At 49.4% G+C, this 21,114-nt stretch overlaps 1 non-coding gene across 1 annotated transcript; it reads right to left on the reverse strand.

Moving 5' to 3' along the window:
- Positions 1 to 12,714: 12,714 nt before the first annotated feature.
- On the reverse strand, positions 12,715 to 12,788 carry TRNAT-AGU. The gene has a single exon. It is a non-coding gene; the product is annotated as a tRNA-Thr (tRNA).
- Positions 12,789 to 21,114: the final 8,326 nt, after the last annotated feature.

The following is a 21,114-nucleotide window of genomic DNA, read 5'->3' on the forward strand; positions in this document are numbered from 1 at the left end:
AACAGGCTCAGGTTCAGCTTCTCTGTAAATCAACTGGAGAGTCATAGGTTACCCTGCTCTCCGAGGAACCTATCTTTCAAAGCCTCCCGGATGCACAGCGCTTCCCGCTGGGATCTTCTATCGGCACGGCTGTCTGGCTGAGCGTAATCAGCAGCCAGGCGATTGGCCTCAACCTCCCATCCAGCCATAAAGGTCTCGCCCTTGCTCTCACAGAGATTGTGGAGCACACAGCAAGCATCAATAACAACGGGGGTATTTTTTTCGCTGAGGTCCGAGCGAGTCAGTAAGCTCCGCCATCTCCCCTTGAGACGTCCGAAAGCACACTCCACCACCATTCTGCACTTGCTCAGCCGGTAGCTGAAGAGTTCCTTCTCACTGTCCAAGGTGCCTGTATAGGGCTTCATGAGCCAGGGCATTAGCGGGTAGGCTGGGTCCCCGAGGATCACTGTAGGCATCTGCACATCCCCAACCGTTATTTTGTGGTCCGGGAAGAAACTACCTGCCTGGAGGCGTTTAAACAGACCAGAGTTCCTGAACACACGCGCGTCATGAACCTTGCCCGGCCACCCGACGTAGATGTTGGTAAAACGTCCCCTATGGTCCACCAGTGCTTGCAGCACCATAGAAAAGTAGCCCTTTCGGTTAATGTACTGGCTGGCCTGGTGGGCTGGTCCCAGGATAGGGATGTGAGTCCCATCTATAGCCCCACCGCAGTTTGGGAATCCCATCGTGGCGAAGCCATCTCTGACGACCTGGACGTTTCCTAGAGTCACTACCTTTGAGAGCAGTTGCTCAACGATTGCGTGGGCTACTTGAATCACAGCAAGCCCTACGGTAGATTTGCCCATGCCAAAGTGGTTCGCTACTGACTGGTAGCTGTCTGGCGTTGCAAGTTTCCAGAGGGCTATGGCCACTCGCTTCTGCACACTCAAGGCTGCTCACATCCGGGTGTCCTGGCGCTTCAGGGCAGGGGACAGCAAGTCACAGAGTTCAAGGAAAGTGCCCTTACGCATCCTGAAGTTTCGCAGCCACTGTGATTCATCCCAGACCTGCAGCACTATGCGGTCCCACCAGTCCGTGCTTGTTTCCCGGGCCCAGAATCACCGTTACACACCATGAACTTGACCCATTGCCACCATGATCTCCACTGCGCGGCGTACCCTACTTTGTGAGAGGTCTGCGCCACTCTGTGACTTCCTGTCCTCACCGCGCTGACGGAGCCTCCTCGCCCGATTTCTCAGCAGCTGACTGTGGAAGAGGTGGACGATAAGGTGTGAGGAGTTGACAACGGCCATAAGTGCAGCGATGATCGCAGCGGGCTCCATGCTCGCAGTGCTGTGGCGTCTGCGCTGTAACCGACCAGAGAAGGGCGCGAACAGATTTCCCGCCGGCGCTTTCAGGGAGGGAGGGCGTGATTGACGGTTCATGACGACAGTTACCCAAAACCACCCTCGACACATTTTTTCCCCCAGCAGGCATTGGGGGCTCTACCCAGCATTCCAATGGGCAGCGGGGACTGCGGGAACTGTGGGATAGCTTCCCACAGTGCACCGCTTCCAAAGTCGACGCTGGCCCCGTTACTGTGGACCCAGACAGTCGAATTAGTGTATTTAGTGTGGATACACAAATTCGACTTCATAAGGTCGATTCCACAAATTCGAGTTAAGTAGATTCGAAATAGTCTTGTAGTGTAGACGTACCCTTAGATGCACCTTTGCAGGGAGGGGCCCGGCCATCAGTTGCTAGGCGACAGAACGTCAGGCATTTGGTTGCATGGCCTTTTGCTGCTAGAAACTTAGGATCTGTACCCAGTCCCCAGTAAGACCAGTCCCACTTCGTCACATGGGATTCTGTTACTTCCTTTGTTGGGCCTGTCCTGTAGTAGGTGACTTCTGGGTACTCTTCTGGCTCTGTCAATCTGCTTCTTCACTTCAGCAGGTGGGTACTGTAGTTGTAAGAACGCTTGATAGAGATCTTGTAGGTGTTTGTCTCTGTCTGAGGGGTTGGAGCAAATGCGGTTGTATCTTAGAGCTTGGCTGTAGACAATGGATTGTGTGATGTGGTCTGGGTGAAAGCTGGAGACATGTAGGTAAGTATAGCGGTCAGTATGTTTCCGGTATAGGGTGGTGTTTATGTGACCATCACTTATTAGCACAGTAGTGTCCAGGAAGTGGATCCCTTGTGTGGACTGGTCCAGGCAGAAGTTGTAGGTGGGATGGAAATTGTTGAAATCATGGTGGAATTCCTCAAGGGTTTTCTTTTCCATGGGACCAGATGATGAAGATGTCATCTGTGTAGCACAAGTAGAGTAGGGGCATTAGGGGACGAGAGCTGAGGAAATGTTCTAAGTCAGCCATAAAAATGTTGGCATACTGTGGGGCCATGTGAGTACCCATAGGAGTGCCGCGGACGTGAAGGTAAACATTGTCCCCAAATGTGAAATAGTTATGGGTGAGGACAAAGTCACAAAGTTCAGCTGTGACATTATCGGGGATACTGTTCCTGACGGCTTGTAGTCCATCTTTGTGTGGAATGATGATGGAGCGTCTACATAGCCAGACAATCCTGCTGTCAGGGTGCCAGTGCCTGAGATGATGGGGCATCCAGGATTTCCAGGTTTATGGATCTTGGGTAGCAGATAGAATAACCCTGGTTGGGGTTCTAGGCTGTCTTATTGCCAAGGGACGGAGAAACTCGGCCAGCAGCAGGGGGTGCAGAATGCCATCCTAGTGTGGGGGTGACAGCGCCTCCAAGATCCTGACACCCCTATTGGTTCCACTGCTGGTTGTTTTCCTTTTCCGGTGGGACTTTGGGCAAGTTGCTCCCCCCTCTAGGGCTCCGTCCCCAGCAGGCAAATGGGGATTTCGTACCTTCCCACTATTGGAAAGTGCTGGGAGAATCCCCCAGCCAAAGCTGATCTGACAGAGCTAAGCAGCATCTGACCATTCAAGGTCGGAGTGCGCTGCCCAGGAGGAGGAGTTTTTGGCTCTGGGGTTTCACTTCAGCCCAGTCTAGAGAGAGGGGCCCAGCCATGGGGTTTGGCTCAAGAAGACCAAGTCTCCAATTTGTTACGGGTGTTTTGAATTCCAGTCCTGAGCTCCAAAGTGCTTGGTGTCAGTTGCACATTTTAGAAGCATGCTCTCCACTCCATTTTCCAAATCATTCATGAAACTATTGAATAGTACCGGACCCCGGACGGATCCCTGCTGGACCCTCTCCGTTGGGCAGCCAAACCTGGAGAAGGCCCCTTGGAGTCTGGGCTTTCAACCAGCTCTGCACCCACATGACAGTGATTGCAGCTGGACTGCATTTCCCTCGTTTGCTTGTGAGAATGTCCTGCGGGATTGTGTCAAAAGTCTTAGTAACCCCGAGATAGATCCCATCTACTGTTTACCCACCTCCACTAGGCCCGGAACCCTGCCAAAGAAAGAAAGAGGCTGGGTTTGGGATGATTTGTTCTTGACAAATCCATGCTCACTCGTCCTAAGAATCAAATTATCCTGTAGGTGCTGCTGACAAACTGATTGTTTAAGAATGTATTCCAGTATCTCTCCAGCTATGGAAGTGAGGCTAGCTAGTCTGCAAGTCCAAGGGGTCTCTTTGTTCCCCTTTGAAAGATAGGTCCTGTCTTGTTCATGGATGGGAAGGGATGTTCTTTTTCAGGGATCTCAGACGAGAACTGGGGCACAACACCTGGTTTGTTAAGGCCACAAAAATGGAGGCAGGAACCTCTTCTCTCCTGCTGGCAAAGAACCCCAGGTACCGAAAAGACAGAGACTCACATCCCTGAATGGGCTTTAAGAAAGGCAGTGGTTAAAAACCTTGGCCCCGACCATTTCTTGTTTCCGCAGACTAGACATTTTAGCAAACTTTAGAATTCCTTGGTGCTAAACACCGTGAAACTCCCCTTTCTCCTTCACAGAGGGCTTTATCGCCCCTTATCTCACTCAGGCTCACAACTGCCCAGAGTTCAAGAACTGTCCCTGTTCCCATTGGACAGATGGGGAGGAGCCTGAGGTCCAGAGAAGGGAAATGACCTACCCAAGGGCCTAGACAGCAAGGCAGTGGCAGAGCCAGAAAGAGAAGCCACCAGTTCCGACTCCTGTTCTAACAGACAAAAAAAAACTCCAGAGGCAGGGATAGAGCCCAGGAATTGAAATGGTGGGGAAATTTCATTTAAACCATTTCTGTCAGAAAATCCCATTCAGACTAAACCAGTTTGTTTCTCGAAATCATAACAAGTGGGATGAAAGTTCTTTGCAAAAAGATTTTGTTCAAAACAAAAGCATCTCCTGTTTGTCACAGTGCGTTAAATTGTCTCATCGCACACAAAGAGGAGACACTTCGATCTCAAACATTAGATAAGATGCTTCAATCTGAGCTAAGTCATTGCTGCTCTTAACAATTTAAAAATAAAAAAATACAAATAAAATAGACTGTTTCAGCTATTATATTATGTCATAATCTGCTCTGAGTAAACGTGATAGGACACCTCATATTATGCACTACTCCTAGTGACACTCTCCAATGGATCCCCATCCTTCACCCACCATGAGGTAGGTAGGAGCGGATCATTATTATCCCTACTTGAAAGAGGGAGAAGCTAAGGCTGAGAAAGGAGAATTGACTTGTCTTAGGTCACAAACCCAGTCAGTGGCAGAGTTGGGAATAGGCAGGGCCGGCTCCAGGCACCAGCATTCCACGCTGGTGCTTGGGGCGGCATTCTGCAAGGGGCGGCAGTCCCCCTTGCTTTGCCCCCAAGTAGCGCGCCGAATTGCTGCTGCGGGCGGGGCGGAGGGGCAGTCTGTATGCCGTTAGGGTGGCAGGCGCATTTCCGCGGCAGCGGCAATTCAGAGGCAGCTTCTATGTTTAGCTGTCAGGGGTGGCTACAGCTAAACATAGAAGCTGCCGCCGAATTGCCGCCGCCGCAGAAACGCGCCTGCTGCCCTAAGGGCACACGGACTGCCCCCCCCTCGCCCAGGGCGGCAATTTGGCACGCTGCTTGGGGCGGCAAAAACTGTAGAGCCGGCCCTGGGAATAGGACCCAGGAGCCCTGATTTTCAAACTAACCATCGGCTCTTGAATTTCAGACATTGAATAACCTGAATAAAGTGCTCTCAGATGAGCTCCAGACCAACAACAGTGCACAGGAATTATTCAGCAAGTATTTGAGGAGAACTGCAATGTTAGAGAGAATCATGAACTGCTCAGAGACCATTAATGCAGAGAAGCAGCAAAATCCATCAAACACAGAACTGGTTCTGACTTATTTCCTTGGTCTTAAAAGAGACCAACAAGGACCTGAGTCTCCTCCCTGTCAATAACCCCCTGCTCAGCCAATCAGGGTAGAGACTGAGGACGGGAGGCTGAGGGATCTCACCAGAGAGCCCAAAGGATGGCCCAGGTCACTGGTGGGGATCACTGCCCGAGCACTAGTTCAGCCCCACATTTTTGTGTGGACCTCCCACAGTGGGAGCTGCAGAGCAGAGCTCCACAACAAACACACACACACACACACACACATACACACACACACACACACACACACTCCTCCTGGTGTTGGGAGGGGAACAGGAGAAAGGACAAAAGAAGCAAGAGACGAAGAGAAAGGAGGGAGGGAGGGATGGAGGGAGGAAAAGGGGAAACAAAAAGGACAAACCCCAATGACCCCAGTGATTCTAAGGAACAAAATCCCAGGTGTGGAATAAAATTCTGCTTCCTTAAGCTCGTGTTTTCCATGCCTAGAATTCAACTCTCACCAGCTGGATCAGACTGAACAGGTTTCAAACCTCCAGGAGGCTCTTACCTTCTAAACAGGGACGGCTGTTTTCTAGTAAAATCACTAAAAGGGAAGGAGAAAACTTGAAAGAGGTTCCTCCTGGCGCTCACGTCCGTGAACCCGAATACTCTCTCAGTCCTCAAAGAGAGACCTGGAGAAGGAGACTTGCTGAAGCAAAGCCACAGGGGTCTCTGAGGTTTCCCTGGCCCCTCGCCCCTGTCCTGCCTGGCTGATGTCAGCATCTCTCTGTGAGGTCACCACCTCCCCACCACCTTGGACCAATAGGCTGAGGTCCTGCAAAAGGCCTTTGTGATGTCATTGCCACACCCCTCCCTTGCTGTGCTAATGTCCTGCCCCTGGCCAGGCACTTTGGAGGTTTGAGCTACTCCCTGTGGATCACCCCACTCAAGGAGCGTTCGTTCTAGGCACCAAGCCGGCTAGACAGGGAAACATCAGACGCTGCTCCCAATGCTACACTCAGTTTTTCAGAAATTAGTCGACTTCATGGCCAGAAGAGACATTAGAGCATCTAATCTGACCCCCTGCATATCACAGGCCTCCTGTATGACACAAGAGCTACTTTTGGGGTAAACACATTCCAGAAAGGCATCTAGTCTTCATGAAATTGTTATATCCTTGGGGCAGCCGGTGTAGGAAGCAATCACTTGAGGCCAGAGAGCAGGCAGCTAACCAAAACCTCCATTTTATTTACAGATATACAGAGAGCTCACTCAGCCGGTTGAAACCAGCTGAGCTATCCCTTAATAGTCTAACTCAGTTGCCATAGTAACAAAACCCATGACAACCAAATACACAACATATTCCTCCCCCCCTAATAAGAACATCCCCTAAATAAAACACACACTAAACTAGAGAAGGAGGGTAGACTGCCTCCATTCCCGGCTAAACCCTGGGGATTATTTTGCCCCATAACCGTGGGTTCGCCCTAACTAAAGATCCAGCCGATGAGGAGGCCTTCTGTCTCTATGTGGATTACGGCGAACTTCTGGTGTTGTTGCACCTGAAAGTACTAGGGGCTCAGGGTCCGCAGCACGAATAGGTGAGGAGGTGGTATCCGCTCGTGCTGGGCAAAGGGGTATCTCAGCTGCCGGCAGTAATGGAGGAGAACAGTCAGGAACAGGTGACTCATGATTCGGTGTCTCACCAGGAGGGGTGAAGTCAGACCCCTCAACTGCAGATGGGTCCTGAAGACTGGCATGACCTGGCAACAGCTGATCTACATGTCGCCGCCAGGTAAGATTCTCTGCAGTCCGGACTGTATAGGAAACAGGTCCTGTTTGAGTGATGACTGTGGCCGGGACCCATTTAGCTCTGGAAGTATAATTCCGAGCCAAAACTGGCTGTCCTGGGCTAAAGGTTCGGTCTTTTGCTCTGGGTGCCCGTCTGATGACTCGATATTGCTGCTGACGTTGCACAGTTTGTCTGGGTCCAGAAGGTTTCAGCAGATCAAAGCAAGTGCGCAGCTGTCGTCCCATCATTAGAAAGGCTGGGGAAGCCTGGGTCGTAGCATGAGGTGTGTTTCTATAGGAAAGTAAGAAGGTATCCAGACGCTTTTGAATGGAGTGTTGTCCCTTTGCTGATTTCAAAGCGTTTTTCATTGTCTGCACAAATCTTTCAGCTAATCCGTTGGTGGATGGATGATATGGTGCTGATGTGATGTGGAGTATCCCATTTGCCTTCATAAAATTTTGAAACTCCTGAGAGACGAACTGCGGTCCGTTGTCACTCACAAGTTGTTCTGGCAGACCAAAACGACTAAAGAGTCCTCGTAGTTTTTGGATAGTACTCTCTGCAGTAGTGGACTGCATTATAGAGACTTCTGGCCATTTAGAATGGGCATCTACTGCCACCAAGAACATGCTTCCTTCAAGGGGGCCAGCAAAGTCAACATGAATACGTTGCCACGGGTTTTCAGGCCAGTCCCATGGGTGTAGGGGTGCCCACTGGGGTGCATTTCTTACACCCTGACATGACATACAAGCTTTTGCCTTCTCTTCAATAGCACTGTCCAATCTAGGCCACCAAAAATAGCTTCGTGCAATTTCCTTCATGCGCACTATTCCACAGTGACCGGAATGTAGCTGTTCTAACATCTGTGATCTCAGGGGTGGTGGAATAATGACACGCCTCCCCCACAACAAACAACCAGATTGGACCGATAACTCCGTCCGCCTGGACATGTAGGGAACAAGGTCGGGTGAGACCGGAGAGGTTTGTCGAGATTTTCCATGCATCACCAGGTCCATAACTTGGGATAATACTGGGTCAACGCGGGTTGCCTTCTTTATCTGAGTAGCAGTGAGGGGTGTATTCTCTACCTGTTCAAAGTAGAAGATTTCCTTTTGGGCACTATCTTGATGTTTGACCGGTAAAGGCAACCTTGAGAGGCCATCTGCATTGCCGTGCAGAGTGGATTTCCGATATTTGATTTCATATGTGTGTACAGAAAGTATCAATGCCCAACGTTGCATACGACTAGCAGCTAATGGGGGAATGCCTGTGTAGGGTCCAAAAATTGATGTCAGAGGTCGATGGTCTGTAAGAAGAGTAAACTTTCGCCCAAACAGGTACTGATGAAACTTCCTAATTCCAAAAACAATTCCTAATGCCTCACGTTCGATTTGGGCGTAGTTAGTTTCTGCTTTGCTTAGAGTGCGTGAAGCAAAAGCAATAGGTCTTTCTTCTCCCGAAGGCATAATGTGTGACACGACCGCTCCCACTCCATAAGGGGAAGCATCGCAGGCCAATTGCAGGGGTAAGGATGGATCAAAGTGCGTTAGAACTTCAGAATTTAACAATGCATCCTTAGCTTTGTTAAATGCAACATCACAGGCTTCAGTCCACTTCCAGGCCTTGTTCTGCCCAAGGAGCTCATGAAGTGGTTTTAGCAGTGTGGCTAACTGTGAGATGAACTTCCCATAATAGTTCAGTAGTCCTAGAAATGAGCGCAGCTGGCTTACATTTCGAGGTGGGGGAGCCTCCACAATAGCTTTAACTTTTGCAGGGGCCTTATGAAGACCTGCAGAATCGATGATGTGTCCCAAATATTCAACAGAGGGCTTGAAGAATTCACACTTGTCTTTGCGAACTCGTAGGCCATACTCTTCCAGTCTTTGTAGGGTAGCCGCTAAATTCTTTAAGTGATCCTCTTCATTTCTTCCAGTGACCAGGATATCATCCAGATAGCACTGAACTCCTGACAAGCCACACAAGATCTGATCCATAGCCCTCTGGAACAGGGCGGGAGCCGATGTGATTCCGAAGGGTAGGCGACAGTATCGATAAAGTCCCTTATGAGTCACAATAGTCAACAGCTCTTGGGACTTTTCATCGACGTGCATCTGTAAATATGCTTGACTCAGATCAATCTTACTGAACTTTTGTCCCCCAGCCAGGCCTGCGAAGAGGTCATCGATGCGGGGAAGCGGGTATTGCTCTGCACACAACACTGGGTTGACAGTGACTTTAAAATCACCGCAAATCCGGAGAGAGCCATCTTTCTTCACTATTGGAACGATAGGAGTGGCCCATGAGCTATGGGTAACTGGTATTAGGACTCCATTGGTGACCAGGTGCTCCAGGTCTGCTTCAACTTTTGGCCTGATGGCATATGGCACAGTTCGGGCTTTCAGATATTTTGGTGGACTGCCAGGTTTAATGTTCAATGTCACAGTGATTCCCTTCATACTTCCCAAATCATCTCCAAAAACAGCAGCATGTTTCCTTAGTATAGGGGTTAGACTGGTTTCTTCTTTAGTCATCCGGTGCACTTCTGCCCAGTTCAGCTGAATCTTCCCAAGCCAAGACCTACCCATTAAGGCTGGGTAGTCACCTCTCACCACAAACAGTGGCAATTTAGCCGCCTGTCCATTGAGCTCCACCTTAACATCAATAGTGCCCAACATGGGCACAGCTTCACCTGTATACGTCTTCAGAACAGTTTTTGTTGCCTTAAGCGGAAGATGCTGTAGCTTTTCCTTATACACAGTCTCAGGAACCAGCGAGACAGCTGCACCGGTGTCTAGTTCCATGCGTATAGGTTTGCCCTCCAATAAAGGGGTTACCCAGTATTCATGTGAGCCCGCTGCCAAAGACAAAACATGCAGTGGCACTTCCTCTTGTGAGGAGGTGTCACCTTGATCATCCTGGGTCTGCTCTAGGGTATGCAAGGTTCCTCTTTTTGTCGGCCAGACCACAGGCCTCTTTTTCTTTTGTTTACAGGCATACTCAATGTGTCCCTTTTTGCCACAGTGTCGACACACCAGGTCCTTACACCAGCATTCTGATGCCTGGTGACCCAGCTTACCACAGCGGTAACATTCTTGACTCTGCACCGTTTTGTGGGTCAGTTCTTGTGACACTTTTTGCACCCTAGGGGATACACCGATGTATTGTGCCTCCCTTGTAGCCAGTTCCATGGAGACAGCAATATCAACAGCCTTCTGTAATGTAAGCTGAGCCTCTGTCAGTAGGCGCTTCCGTATAGCTTCACTGCAGAGGCCACACACTAACCTGTCACGCAGGGCATCATTTAACATCTCTTTAAATTCACAGTGTTCTGCTAGCTTTTTTAAAATGGCTACAAATTGTACAACTGTTTCATCTTCCTTTTGGTCTCTTTTGTGGAACCTATATCTTTCAGCAATTACCAGTGGTTTTGGGGAGAAATGAGACCCCAGGATTTCCACAATGTCACTGTAAGATTTAGTCTCAGGCTTAACAGGGTGTAGTAAGCTGCGTAGCAGAGAGTAGGTTTTAGCCCCTACAACAGTTAAGAATATTGGCACCTTCTTCGCTTCTGTAATGTCATTTGCAATACCAAAAAGCTCAAAACGCTCAGTATACACATGCCACTGCTCTGTATTCTCATCAAAAGGCTCCAGGGGCCTGGTCAGAGTAGCCATGATTTTTAGTTTCACTTTCACAGTCAGTGCAAACAAGCAGCTTTTTTTCTTTGTTTGGTCTTTACCTTGACTTCTACTTCCTTCTGTTACTGGAGCAGCACCGGAATCTCACCCTCGTCGCCAGTGTTATGTCCTAGGGGCAGCCGGTGTAGGAAGCAATCACTTGAGGCCAGAGAGCAGACAGCTAACCAAAACCTCCATTTTATTTACAGAAACAGAGAGCTCACTCAGCCGGTTGAAACCGGCTGAGCTATCCCTTAATAGTCTAACTCAGTTGCCATAGTAACAAAACCCATGACAACCAAATACACAACACTCTTCCTGCTCTTCCGGCTCTTCCTGCTGGCCTCCTCTGCGTGACTTGCCAAAGGAGGAAGTGAGGCAGGAATGGGGGAAAAGAGGAAAGTCGAGCTGAGAAAGGCAGGGCAGAAGCTAAGCGCCTCAGTGAGGCTAAATGGGGTTAGTAAAGCATCACCATTCGCTCTGCAAAGCCGGGGGAGGTGCGGTTGGCTGCTGGGAGGCAGAATCCTGTGCCTACCTCTTGGCTTCCCAGGGATGGCTCCTTGCAGCCCAGGAGAAGCGGGGTTCTAGGGGGACGGAAAAGCAGCAATGGCGAGGCTGAGTGGCAGGGCCAAGCCTGGATCTCTCAGTTACTCAGAAGGCTCTACAGCCAGCTCTTCCCAAAGGCCAGTCTCTAGAGGCTTTTGTGACATGATGTACTTCAAAATAGCTCCCTGTAGCTCACATAGTCATCATTCATATATGGCTGTGATATGTCCTACAAACCATTCCATGTAAGTTATCATATGAAAAATCATGATCTGCTGAAATCGGTTATTCTGTCCAAATATGTATAGCATGAGGGTGTGTGAAGTTATGCATTTTGCTGTATGGTTGTTACTGAAATAGGCTATAATTTTGTTAGTGACCCCTGCCGAGGACGGTGTTCAACAGCCATGAATCAGCAGAGGAATTGTAATTAAGGGATTTCCAATTCAGTGACAGATGCCCAAACATAACACTGTGGGGACTGCTCAAGTCTATGACTCAGTTGCACAAGACCACACCAGGAGGATTCCCCAACCTAGTGACTCAGCAGAGCCCACCCGGACACGTCTGGGCAAGTGTCTTCTAGACCCTTGAACTAAGGATATAAAATAGGAGACTGTGGCATCATGTTTTTGCCTTTCTCCTCCCCCACCTATGCTGGAAGCAGCAGGAATCCTGAGAAAATGAAGGTCATCTGAGGACAGTAATCCAGGTTTTAGGGGGAATTCTATGTATTAAGGAGGGTAACATCCAGTAGGATGAGACAATTGCTTGACCTAACTACTGCCTAGTGTAATAAGGTGTAAAGTTTAGATTTTGCTGTGGTCATACAGTGCTTAGTGCTCTGCGTTCTGGCCTCAAGAGCCATGGATGCAAGTTGAGTTACAATGACCTTTTCCTTGTCTCCACATTTCTTAGGTGCCTCCTTCTGACACTTGTCAGAAAAACAACTGGTTTCTTTTGCAAGCATTTGCATTGCAAGGCAGAGGCTGTCTTCTCTGTTTCCACAAAAGATTCACCAAAAGGTGGGAAGAGCAGACACATTTGTTAAGGCACTACTGGGAGCTGCATCCCTAACTCCACTTTACCTGGCAGGTGAGTCACCCAGCTTAGCCACGGTGCGACTCTCTGGGACTTTTCTCCCAACCGCTCCATTTTTCATCAATGACAATCAAAAGGAAGGTGACATGACATCTGTGTGTGAACATCTCCAGGGAATCACAAGGACGTGTGGCGCAGGCTCTCGTGTTGCAGCAATTGCAGTCGAAGCAACCGCCATGCCAATGTCAGTCATAGCAGCGTTTTCATCAACTCCAGGTTTGTGATTTGATTGTTTCCAATGCTTCTCTCCAAAGAAGCCTTTTCCTTAGCAAGCAATGGCTTGGATACCAAGGGAGGCCTCTTCTGTTTCCTAGGAAGACACAGGAAAACGTGAGCAGAGGAGACAAAAGCCATACACCAAGGCACCACTGGGAGTTGAACCCAGGATCTCCTGTTTACTAGACAGGTGCTTTAGCCAGCTAAGCCATGGTGCCTGCCTGAAGAAAGTATTTGCAACTGTTTCATTTGATGGTTCAAGTCAACACCCGCAAATTCTAAAGTACAGACATTCCCCATTTCCCTCAAGACTTGCAGACCTTGAGGTGTCTGGCTCTCTGTGCACACAAAGCCACAGCTGAGTAGACAGAGGGCTTCTAACATGTGCCTCTCCCACCAGTCACTGTGATCATATAATGGTTAGTGATCTGTGTTTCAGTCGCAGCAACCTCAGCTCAGTTCTGAGTCATGGTAACCTTTCCTTCAGCTCCAGACTTCTCATTTGCCACTTTCCATGTGTGGTGGGCTGTCTGCCCCAAACAAGCAGGAGAAAGATTAAGGCAGCCTTGAAGAGGCTGTGCAGAACCCAGCCTATCAAGAAAGGGCTTATTGGGACAGCCAATCAGGAGAAGGCTTGCTGGAGCAGCCCATATATAAAGAGCTGCTTAGCACAGCAAGAGTTAGTCACTCCTTGGAGTTTGAGGAGGGAGGATTGGCTGCCATGAAGGAAGGAGCCGGGAGGGCACCATGATCAGAGTAGTGCTGGGGTAAGGGGTGCATGAGTGACCTCCTGGCTGACTACTGCCAGACTAAGGCCCTGATACAAAGGTGGAGGAAGGTTCTAGGTCTGTTGGGAAATGGTCCAGGGAAACAGATGGCAGGGTTGGAGGTTCACACCTTTTGCCTCAGTAGCCACTGACACAGGTGGCTACACCCTGGACTGCAGCTGGCCACTGAGGCAAGTGTCTGGGTAGAGGACATCCGCCCCCCACCCAGCAGGGGGGAGAGAACTGAGTGGGGCACAGCCAGAGGGCTGTGTCCATAAGAGGACACTGAAGTCCTGAGAGCAACATGAGTCCTAATGATAGAACAGATGGTGGCCAGACGCTACTAGATGAAGACGCACCGGTGAACCAGAGGTAATTGCTAGGAAGGTCAGCAGGAGGTGCTGCAGTGAGGCATGCCCCATGGCACCAAGACTTAGCCACAAGGAAGGCTCTCTCTGTCTTGAACAAGCACTTATAAGGATTCTGCTGACAGGTCTTTTCTTTTTCTGAAAAGAGATACAAAAAAAGGAGCCAACAGACACACTAGGTTCGGCAAGGAAGAACTGGCAGGCCAAGCTAGGCTCTCCTGGTTAGTAGGAAGGTTCTTCAGCCAGCTCTTCCCAAAGATCACTGTCTAGAGACCTTTTAATAGCCACTGCAGATGTTCACCACAAAAGAGATGCCAAAATGGAGTTCTCCACTGCCTGCAGCCATCATGCTACCAGGAGTTCTGTGCACAGAGAGGCCCCTGCTGGTCGGAAAAGGCTTTGGTAGAGACTCTGCTGACACCAGCCGTTCTCATATAGTGTTTAGCGCTCTGTGTTGTGGCTTCGGCACCCACAGATGCCAGTTCAATTGGGGGACATTTTTCCTGTCTCCACATTTGTCTAATGGCTCCTTTCAAGACTTGTCACCAAAAAGACCTGTTTCTTTTGCAAGCGATGTACAGCCAGGCAAAGGCAGTCGTCTCCATTTCCTCAAAAGATCACCAAGCTGTGGGGAGAGGAGACGCATTCAGCCAAGCTGGATGCTGAATCTCCTCTTTATTCAGCAGGTGTCTGTGAAGGACACAAATCTCCACCGCGTAGAGGTCAAGAATAGGAGTTTATTACACACAGTGCTGGCGGAGTGGGCTTATTAGGCTCAGAGACACAATTAATTAATTACAATAGAATATATAGATTTTCCACGGGCGGGGGAAAGTGACAGGCTAGGCAGTTCCACACCCCAGGACAGGTTTTGCAAGACAGGATAAGCACATTAGCCAATGATTAACAGATTAGATAATGTCTCCACCCATGGTCTCGAGTTAGCAAGTTAACATTTCATTAATACTTTGATAAAATATTATTAGTATAAAATATATATGTTGAATTCTGATTTGGGATCCATAGGAATGGAGCAACTCCTTTGATTGTCCAACAGGTACATTCCTAGGGGTTAAAGCAAAGAAAGAGTGAAAGTATATGGCAATAAAGATAGTTTTCTGTGTGTCTTAAGGCAGGCATTGGTCCCTTGGAAGGGAGGTGGAAGGATGCCATATCTTATACTGACATGTGCCAACTTTTCATAAACTCAAGGTTGGATCTGTGGGAAGAACGTCTCCCTACAGAAGAAACAAACACAATAGGAATAGGGATTCTTTGTTCAATCTGCAACTCTGAATAAGACACAATTCTTTAGTTCTTAGCTCCAACACCTGGCACTTTGCTGACCAGGCCTATCTTAGCAAGCAAGGCTTTCTGTTTACCCAGCTTTCTCTTAGCTGGTCACTATTTGCTAGGCCTCTGGTCCCTTGACCATACTCTGGACTTTGGGTCTGGAAAAGAACTGGCACAATCCATAGACCAGGTTGTTATACAAAACACACATGGATTTTAACCCTTCACATACAGTAATGGCAAAGTTCTTGGTTCAGGCTTGTAGCGGTGATGGAATAAACTGCAGGTTCAAATCAAGTCTCTGGAGTACATCCTCCTCTGGGATGGGGCATTCAGTTCTTTGTACAGAGCTTCAGTTTGTAGCAAAGTCCCTCCAGAGGTATGAAGCAGGAATGAAGACAAGATGGAAATGAGGCATCAGCCTTTTCTAGTCTCTTGCCATGTGGTCTTTGCTTTCTTTGTCCCAAGGACACTCTATCCAGCACGTGGCACAGAAAACCTTAGAGTTCTGTCCATAGGCAGGTCCCTGCACACCTTGCTGAGGGTACGTCTACACTACGGGACTATTCCGAATTTGCATAAACCGGTTTTGTAAAACAGAATTTATAAAATCGGGTGGAGCGCGGCCATACTAAGCACAGTAAATCGGTGGTGTGCGTCCATGGTCCGTGGCTAGCGTCGATTTCTGGAGCGTTGCACTGTGGGTAGCTATCCCGTAGCTATCCCATAGTTCCCGCAGCCTCCCCCGCCCCTTCGCATTTCCGGGTTGATATCCCAGTGCCTGATGGGGCAAAAATCATTGCCGCGGGTGGTTCTGGGTACAGCCTCACCCCTCCCTCCCTGAGCAGCAGGCAACCGTTTCGTGCCTTTTTTTCTTGGTGAACTGTGCAGACGCCATAGCACAGCAAGCATGGACCCTGCTCTGCTCCATACCGCAATCGTGAATGTTTTAAACACCTCGCGCACTCTCGTGCTGTCTATGGTAAACCAGGACCTTCAATCCGAGTTGAGGAGGAGGCGGATACGGCAGCGCGGCGATGACAGTGATGAGGACGTAGACACAGAATTCTCTCAAACCGCGGGCCCTGGCGCGTTGGAGATCCTGATGGTAATGGGGCAGATTCTTTCCATTGAACGCCGATTTTGGGCCCGGGAAACAAGCACTGACTGGTGGGACCGCATTGTGTTGCAGGTGTGGGACGATTCCCAGTGGCTGCGAAACTTTCGCATGCGTAAGGGCACTTTCCTGGAACTTTGTGACTTGCTTGCCCCTGCCCTGAAACACCATAATACCAAGATGAGAGCAGCCCTCACAGTAGAGAAGCGAGTGGCGATAGCCCTGTGGAAGCTTGCAACGCCAGACAGCTACCGGTCAGTCGGGAATCAATTTGGAGTTGGAAAATCTACTGTGGGGGCTGCTGTGATGCAAGTAGCCAAAGCAATCACTAAGCTGCTGCTACGAAAGGTTGTGACTCTGGGAAACGTGCAGGCCATAGTGGATGGCTTTGCTGCACTGGGATTCCCTAACTGTGGTGGGGCGATAGATGGAACCCATATCCCTATCTTGGCACCGCCGCGCCAGGGCACCCAGTACGTAAACCGCAAGGGGTACTTTTCAATGGTGCTGCAAGCACTGGTAGATCACAAGGGACGTTTCACAAACATCCACGTGGGATGGCCAGGGAGGGTTCATGACGCTCGCGTCTTCAGAAGCACTACTCTGTTTAAACGGCTGCAGCAAGGGAATTACTTCCCAGACCAGAAAATAACAGTTGGGGATGTTGAAATGCCTGTCGTTATCCTGGGGGACCCAGCCTACCCCTTGATGCCATGGCTCATGAAGCCATACACAGGCAGCCTGGACAGTGGTCAGGATCTGTTCAATTACAGGCTGAGCAAGTGCAGAATGGTGGTGGAATGTGCATTTGGCCGTTTAAAGGCGCGCTGGCGGACATTACTGACTCGCTCAGACCTCAGCCAAACCAATGTCCCCTATGTTATTACTGCTTGCTGTATTCTCCACAATCTCTGTGAGAGTAAGGGGGAGACCTTTATGGCGGGGTGGGAGGCTGAGGCAAACCACCTGGCCGCTGATTACGCGCAGCCAGACACCAGGGAGATTAGAAGAGCACACCAGGAAGCGGTGCGCATCAGAGAAGCTTTGAAAACGAGCTTCATCAATGGCCAGGGTACAGTGTGACTGCTGTGTTTGTTGATGAACACCCAACCCCCTAGATTGACTCAGTCCCTGTAAGCAACTCCCCCTCCCCCTTAGAGTACAGCTTACTTATGCAAATAAAGTCGCTCATGTAAAAAGCATGAATTCTTTATTGATTCATTATAAAAAGAGGGAGAGAAGTAAGGGTGTGGTTTGGGAGGAGGATAGGAGGGATGGAGAAGGCCATTAAAAAAAATTCACATTAACGGCATCCTTCTGGTTGGGCTGTCCACGGGGGTGGAGTGGGCGGGTGCACGGAGCCTCCCCCCACGCGTTCTTACACGTCTGGGTGAGGAGGCTAAGGAACATGGTGAGGGGGGAGGGTGGTTATACAGGGGCTGCAGCGGCACTCTGAGATCCTGCTGCCGTTCCTGAAGCTCCACCAGACGCCGGAGCATGTCAGTTTGATCACGCAGCAGCCCCAGAGTTGCATCCCGCCACCGCTGATCTTCCTGCCGCCACCGCTGATCTTCCTGCCGCAACCGCTGATTTTCCTGCCGGTCTTCCTGCCGCCACCTCTCATCTCGGTTGTCCCTCCTGTCCTCACGTTCACTGGCCTCTTTCCTGTAATTTGACACCACGTCCTTCCACTCATTCAGATGAGCTCTTTCATTGCGCGTAACTTCCATAATATCCGAGAACATCTCATCTCGCGTCTTCTTTTTCCTCCGCCTTATCTGTGCTAGCCTTTGGGATGGAGGAGGGATGGTTGAAAAATTTGCAGCTGCGTGGGGGAGATAAATATTTAGAAAGATACATTTTACAAACAATGGTTATACTCTTTCACAGTGAACTGCACTATTCACCTAGCACATGTGATTTCCCTACAAGGTCGCATTTTTCATCTTAATAGTGAGCGCTTGCAGCTCTGCAGTTACAGATCTCACAGACACAGGTCCAGGCATCAGAATTCAGCTTGCATGCGGCCATGGTAAGCCACTGTCTTTCGGCTTCTGTAGTGATTTGCCCCTCCCCCCCAACGCATGGCTAATACCACGCTAGCTACCTGCTAATCAACAAACTTCCCACCCCCCCACCCACTGCGTGTCTGGTAGCTTGGGGAAGATCGCCGGTGACCAAACACAACAGAAAAGATCATCGGCATTTCACTCCTCCCCTCCCCCCGCTTCGCTACGTGCAGGAAAGTTTTTTTTTTAAGCTGCTGCAGTCCACGAACCCAGTAGAAAAATGGCCACCCCCCTTACTTAAATTCCTGATTTTTAACCAGGTTATCCTGAACGATATCACTTTGCTGAGGATAACAGAACAAGATAAAGAGCGGATGCTTCTTGAATGCCAGCAGTCACCGGGACCATACGCTGCTATGCTTTGCCACGCAATGATACCTGATTACTTGCTACATGCATGGCGTGGTAAAGTGTCCTACCATGGTGGGCGGAACAAGGCTGCCTTGCCCAGAAACCTTCTGCAAAGGCTTCTGGAGTACCTACAGGAGCGCTTCATCGAGATGTCCCTGGAGGATTTCCTCTCAATCCCCGGACACGTTAACAAACTTTTCTAAGTAACTATACTGTCTGCGAATGCATCCCAAGTCCTCAGGGCAAATCAATCATTAAAAAACGCTTGCTTAAAAAACAATGTTTGCTATTTGCAAAGGTACACTCACCAGAGGTCCCTTCCATGGCGTCATTGTCTGGGATAGTGGCTTGTGAGGGCTGGGAGGATGGTAATTCCGTCAGGGTGATAAAAAGCTCCTGGCTGTTGGGGCTCATGGACTGCTGTGTGCTCTCTGCTAGGTCTTCCTCCTCTTCTTCATCTTCATCTTCCCCGTCTGCATAATCCTCAGCCATGGCAGAGATTACAACCCCCACCTCGGAATCCACGATCAGGGGTGGGGTACTTGTGGCGCAGCCCCCTAAAATTGCATGCAGCTCAGCATAGAAGCGGCATGTTTTTCGACCTGCCCCGGACCTTCCGTTTGCTTCTTTGGTTTTCTGGTAGGCTTGTCTGAGCTCCTTAACTTTCACTCTGCACTGCACTGAGTCCCTGCTGTGGCCTTTATCCGTCATAGCCTTAGAAATTCTTTCAAATACTTTTTCATTTCGTCTTTTGGAACGCAGTTCTGTTAGCACTGAATCCTCTCCCCAGATAGCGATCAGATCCAGTACCTCCCGTGCAGTCCATGCTGGGGCTCTTTTACGATTCTCAGGAGACTGCATTGTTAACTGTGCTGATGAGCTGTGCGTGGTCACCTGTGATGCTGAGATCTCCACGCTGGGGAAGCAGGAAATGAATTTCAAAACTTCGCGGGGCTTTTCCTGTCTACCTGGCCAGTGCATCCGAGTTCAGAATGCTGTCCAGAGCGGTCACTGGTGCACTGTGGGATAGCTCCCGGAGGCCAATACCGTCGATCAGCGTCCACACTAACCCTAATCCGATATGGTAAAACCGATACTAGCGTTACTCCTCTCGTTAGGGAGGAGTACAGAAACCGGTTTAAAGAGCCATTAAAATCGATATAAGGTGCCTCCTAGTGTGGACGGTTGTGGCGTTAAATTGGTTTTACGCTCCTAAAACCGATTTAAACGCCTAGTGTAGACCAGGCTTGAGTTACAAGGCGTATCTGCCTTCTCTCAATGGGTCAGTTGTATAGCTGATGGTCCTTAATGGGCCATCAAGCAGGCTAGGCAGAACTGACACCAGTTTGTCTGGCTGGGGTGTTTCCCGGAAGGAGAGCGCAAATTTGAAATACGGACAGCATAGATCCAATATTCATAACTTTAACTACGAAGATGATACACATCTAGAGATACCATCATTATAATAATTCAGTCAGAACCTCTCCATGGACCTCTTACATGACAACCTTTCTACAGTATTGGCTGCAAATATAGAACAGCGGTTGCAATGGTGATCTATACAGTTACAGATTATGTCAGTAACATCACAGGAGGTGACACGGCATCAGTGAGACTGATACTGGAATAGCCTCCAGTTTTGGTGTCCTCGTTTGAAAAAGATGTTGTGAAACTGGAGCTGGGGCAGCAAAGAGCCACCAAATGTTCTGAGGGCTGAAGAAAAATGCCTTCTAGTGAGCTATTGAAAGAGCTCAACCTGATTAGCTTATCAAAGAAGATTGAAAGGTGACTTCATTGAAGCGTTGAAGTGCCTTAATGGAGAGAAACTATTGGCTATTAAAGGGCTCTTTAATCTAGCAGAGAAAGGCCTAACCAGACCCAATGGCTGGAAGGTGAAAAGAGACAAATTCACATTACAACTAAGGCACAAATATTCAACACCGAGGATAATTCACCACAAGAACAAGCTTCCAAGGAAAGTGGTGGATTTGCCGTCTCCTCATGTCATTTCATGAAGACTAGATGCCTTTCTGGAATGTGTTTGCCCAAAAGTAGCTATTGTGTCATACAGGAGGCCTGTGATATGCAGGGGGTCAGATTAGATGCTCTAATGGTCTCTTCTGGCCATAAAGTTGACTAATTTCCGAAAAACTGAGTGTAGCATTGGGAGCAGCGTCTGATGTTTCCCTGTCCAGCCGGCTTGCTGCCTAGAACGAACGCTCCTTGAGTGGGGTGATCCACAGGGAGCAGCTCAAACCTCCAAAGTGCCTGGCCAGGGGCAGGACATTGGCACAGCAAGGGAGGGGTGTGGCAGTGACATCACAAAGGCCTTTTGCAGGACCTCAGCCTATTGGTCCAAGGTGGTGGGGAGGTGGTGACCTCACAGAGAGATGCTGACATCAGGCAGGCAGGACAGGGGCGAGGGGCCAGGGAGACCTCAGAGACCCCTGTGGCTTTGCTCCAGCAAGTCTCCTTCTCCAGGTCTCTCTCTGAGGACTGAGAGAGTATTCGGGTTCACGTACGGGAGCGCCAGGAGGAACCTCTTTCGAGTTTTCTCCTTCCCTTTTAGTGATTTTACT

Source organism: Mauremys mutica, unplaced genomic scaffold (genome assembly GCF_020497125.1).
Source record: "Mauremys mutica isolate MM-2020 ecotype Southern unplaced genomic scaffold, ASM2049712v1 Super-Scaffold_100324, whole genome shotgun sequence".
In the NCBI taxonomy this organism is placed as follows: Eukaryota; Metazoa; Chordata; order Testudines; family Geoemydidae; genus Mauremys; species Mauremys mutica.